The following is a 5371-nucleotide window of genomic DNA, read 5'->3' on the forward strand; positions in this document are numbered from 1 at the left end:
TTACTATAATATATATATACACACACTACTGTTCAAAAGATTGGGGTCATATAGAAATGTCCTTGTTTTTGAAAGAAAAGCACATTCTTTTGTTCATTAAAATAACATCAAATTGATCAGGAATACAGTGTAGACATTGTTAATGTTGTAAATGACTATTGTATCGGGAAGCGGCAGATTTTAAATGGAATGATTTTAAATGGGTGATTTTAAATGGGCCTCCGTACACATAGGTGTACGGAGGCCCATTATCAGCTACCATCACTCCTGTGTTCCAATGGCACATTGTGTTAGCTAATCCAAGTTTATAATTTTAAAATGCAAATTGATCATTAGAAAACTATTTTGCAATTATGCTAGCACACCTGAAAACTGTTGTGCTGATTAAAGAAGAAATATAACTGGCCTTTTTTAGACTAGTTGAGTATCTGGAGCATTAGCATTTGTGGGTTCGATTACAGGCTCAAAATGGCCAGAAACAAAGAACTTTCTTCTGAAATTCGTCAGTCTATTCTTGTTCTGAGAAATAAAGGCTATTCCATGCAAGAAATTGCCAAGATCTCATACAACGCTGTGTACTACTCCCTTCACAGAAAAGCGCAAACTGTCTCTAACCAGAATAGAAAGATGATTGGGAGGCCCCGGTGCACAACTGAGAAAGAGGACAAGTACATTAGAGTGTCTAGTTTGAGAAACAGACGCCTCACATGTCCTCAACTGGTGGCTTCATTAAATAGTACCCGCAAAATACCAGTCTCAACATCAACAGTGAAGAGGCGACTCCGAGATGCTCGCCTTCTAGGAAGGGTTCCTCTGTCCAGTGTCTGTGTTCTTTTGCCCATCTAAATCTTATATTTTTATTTGGCCAGCCTGAGATATGGCTTTTTCTTTGCAACTCTGCCTAGAAGGATAGCATCCCGGAGTCGCCTCTTCCCTGTTGACGTTGAGACTGGTGTTTTGCGCATACTATTTATACATTTATACTTTACTAAACTGTCTGATTCTAGAATAGGCTATGTAAAAAAAAGTAGTAAAACCAACTTTATATTTTGTTTCTGCATTACTATATGGAGAATAATGGAGCTGGAAGGACATGAATTGACCCGCATTCTTGTTTGTGTGGACGAGGCTGGGTTCAATCAGGCCAAAGGCAGGAGACGTGGCCGCAATCTCATTGCACACCGAGCCACAATTGGCACACCAGGCCAACATGGGGGAAAAATTACAATGTGTGCTGCCATTTCTGAGAATGTTGTGAGCGCACATATTCCACACATTGGGCCCTATAACACACAACTTCTCCTGGTCTTCCTAAATACACTTTACAGAGACCTAATAACAGAACACCAAAGAGGTTTAGTTACACCAGATTTGCCAAATTATGTAATTGTGTGGAATAATGTCAGCTTCCACTGAACCAACATTATTAGGGAATGGTTTGCTGTGCATGAAAGGATAACAATGGAGTTCCTTCCACCATCCCCCCCATTCCTGAATCCGATAGAATAGTTGTTTTTCAGCATGGAGGTGGAAAGTATATGACTATCGGGCACAAGATCAGATGTCTCTGTTAGATGCCATGAATGCTGCTGGTGAGGACATCACAGGCGATCATTGCAGGGGATGGTAGCGCCACGCAAGGAGATTTTTCCAACCGGTGCATCGCAAGGGAAAACATCAGAGGTGATGTTGACGAAAATCTCTGGCCAGACCAACAAGAGCGACAGGATGTCCACCAAGAAGATGGGAACTTGTAGTGTTACGTAGTGTGAGGAGGTAAAATGTATAGTTTTTTACAAAAGTATTGCATTTTTTTTTTCTTCTGTTCACTATATGTGACTTTAGAAGTAAGAAATATGTAAAAATGGACATGCAAATGTGAATGTTCTGTTTACATGTAGCACATTGCTACAAAAATACATGTTCTGTATACATAGAGATGGGCATATCCTTTTTCTGTGTAGTACGGTATTGTAATGCCCGGGGTGTAGTGGAGGAAAGAGTCAGACGCAGGAGACAGAGAGTTCAGAGTAGCGTAACTTTTAATCACCACCAAGGTGAAACACGACCCCACTCCAACCAAATGCCCCAACAGACAAGGGGAACAAAATAGTTCCGTAAATACAACTACCACGAACCGTGACATACACGCATGTACAAACAGTACACAAAACAATCCCGCACACCCAACAGGCGGGCCTGCTGGGTAATAAAGCCCTACTAATCACCCTAATTAAAAACAGGTGTAACCAATAAACAAATAAGGAGGGGGAGGAAAAAGTCAGTGGCAGCTAGTAGGCCGGTGACGACGACCGCCGAGCGCCACCCGAACAGGAAGGGGAGTCACCTTCGGTCGGAGTCGTGACAGGTATTGTACAGTATCGACTTTTCCCAGTAAACTTTTACCTACTGTTGAAATCGGTATCTAAAAACCTCAATGTGATACACAATAGCATTCAGCTAGACAAAACTGACCTTCTTGTATAGTACAGTAAGCAATCAGTGTCAACAAAAAAGTAGAACAAAACTAGCATTTGTACATAACAAGCATTTCCAGCGCTAACTGCCATGGTGATTAAACATCTCAACATTTTGACCAGTACGGCTCACACGATGACAAAAAACGTTTCATTTTGGTGGCATTGGCCAATTTACTGACAAAATAACTAGGTTTAGAAGCATGAGTTCAATGTTTTGGGTGAGTTACTACATTTTGCAGACATGCGATAGAGTTGTAATGTCCCATAAAACAGTTGCGACAATTGCACTTAACAGTTTAGAGAATGTTAAGACTGTTTAAAAAAATGAGCCAAAGCGATTGAGTAACTGTTAGATCCTATTGGTGAGAGACGAATCTCTACTCCTCTCCTACACAGTTCTAGAAATGAGGCAGGTCAAAGGCTATGGTAACAACCTCTTACCAGCCATCCAATTCCAACTCCATTTTCTCCCAAGGCTAGCTATCCTTCTCCTTTGATAGACCATGCCACTTATACCAAGTGGACTGAAATGACCGATTGAACGGTCATTGTGTGAAACCCCTCTGGCAAACAGAATTCAGAACCAGACAGAATCAGACTCAACATCCCCTGCTGTCGCAATCTGTAGAATGACAGACATTAAGAATAGTTGAGGAATAGATGAAGCCATTATAAACATAGCAGAGCCTCGTGGTTAAGTTTGCATTGTATTATTTGGAGAAGAGGGAAAAGAGAGAATAGATAGAAATTGAGCGTCCTAATATGTTCATATGAATTGCCTTTTTTAGGTCTTTTGTGTAAAGTATAGAATGGGTGAGAGATTTGAACTGTTCCATCTGTCCCTTTTAGAGAATGGAATATAATAGAAAAGAACACAATAAAATAGCTATCTTTTTCCTGTGAGGCCGGGAACTTCTTGTTTGGAGTAGTTCATTAACAGTAAATTGGGGAGTGGTCCTTGAGAAGGGGTTGAGGGATAATCACTAACCTATAGGCAGAGACGAAGAGACTAAGCGAGAGGCAGACCAAGTGGTGATTTCTTTGTGTGTAGAATTTGGTCAACAAAAATGTGTGTTACTAATTTGCTAAGTGAGGCTTATTTGATCGAATAGAAGTTTCGGGAATCTGTAGGCTGTTACAAATGCACTGATATAAGTGGACCCGCTTGGCATCTCGGCAACTTTGAGAAAAAAAATTATATTGGAGTTGTGTCTGTTGTTCACACACATATCTGCCCTCTCATTGGTTAGAATGTTCCCACCTGATCTCGCTTCCTCCTATCTGCCTTTCCGCCTTTGTGACAATGACTCCCATTGTTATTGCAGAGACAAGGATGCCTGCAGACAATGAATATCTGATGACCCCCTGTGTGCGCGCGTGTGTGCGTAACCGATGCGAAATGGCTAGCTAGTTAGCGGTGGTGCGTGCTAATAGCGTTTCAATCGGTGACTTCACTCGCTTTGAGACCTTGAAATAGTGGTTCCCCTTGCTCTGCAAGGGCCGCGGCTTTTGTGGAGCGATGGGTAACGATGCTTCGTGGGTGACTGTTGTTGATGTGTGCAGAGGGTCCCTGGTTCGCGCCCGGCTCGGGGCGAGGGGACGGACTAAAGATAAACTGTTACACGAGCATGCGTGCAAGTCACCCCCACTCTATTCCCACACCACCAGAAGATGTCCCTTACAGCTCCCCTTACGTAATCCAGCTAGGAAGGAACGCAGACGGTTAAATGACTCATTAAAAGGGGCACATCAGGTGTAATCGTGCATAATTGCTAGGGGAACCCACCAGGAGAAGGGGAGAGAGAAAACTAATTGGCCTGACTCCCTCAGCAGTGAACACATGTGGTCGGGGACATTAATGTCCTAACATCAGTGTGGCGTCACCTTTTCTACTTTTTCTACTGAGCATGTAGATCAGTGGATAAAAATCACTTTCCCACCTGCCTCTGAGTGTGTCCCAAATAGCACCCTATTCCCTATATAGTGCACCACTTTTGACCAGAGTAATGCACTAGAATGGGAATAGGGTGCCTGTCACGAGTTCCACCGAAGTCGGTCCCTCTCCTTGTTCGGGCGGCGTTCGGCGGTCGGCGTCACCGGCCTTCTAGCCATCGCAGATCCACTTTTAATTTTCCATTTGTTTTGTCCTTGTCTTACACACCTGGTTTCATTCCCCCCAATTACTTGTTCATAATTTAACCCTCTGTTCCCCCATGTTTGTTTGTGAGTGATTGTTGGTTTGTAATACGGTCCGTTATTGTGGGCTCGTATTATTGTGTTGTATTTGTGAATATTTGAGTAAATTACATTTATGACTCGTATCTGCTGTCCTGCGCCTGACTCCTCTACACCAGCTACACACAGGCACTATTACAGAGCCGTTTGGGATGAGGCCTATCTGTCCTTTCCATACTGCTTAGGTGACACAAATGAGGATGCGCGGTGGTTTGGATGCTGCTGAATACAGAGGGGGGGCTGTGGAGTTTTTGGAGAACGTGACTTTCGTTATGAGATACAAGTTGATCAGTCACAACCGAGCATGATCTCCAAAGCTGAAGCTTCAAAGACACATCTTGGTTTGGTACCCTGAACGTTTGACTCATTGTTTAGAATGAGTGCATTAGGATCAACGAGTCAGTCCATCGAGAAAAGGTTGACATAGGTCTATTGGGAACTAAATTAATTTAGGTGGTAAGGCCTTGGCAGATCCATCTATTGAAAATCGATCTTGGAAATTAAGAGAGTTATTTAGGGTAAAAGCAACGCATTTTGGAGATACTAGACACCTTTATCAAACATGACTGTTTAATAAACTTAGTCAATAAACGTATATGTTCAATACTTGCAGTGACAATGACAAAGTAGCATTGATCACGGAGATGTCCCACGAG

Source organism: Salvelinus fontinalis, chromosome 42 (genome assembly GCF_029448725.1).
Source record: "Salvelinus fontinalis isolate EN_2023a chromosome 42, ASM2944872v1, whole genome shotgun sequence".
NCBI classification, from domain to species: Eukaryota; Metazoa; Chordata; class Actinopteri; order Salmoniformes; family Salmonidae; genus Salvelinus; species Salvelinus fontinalis.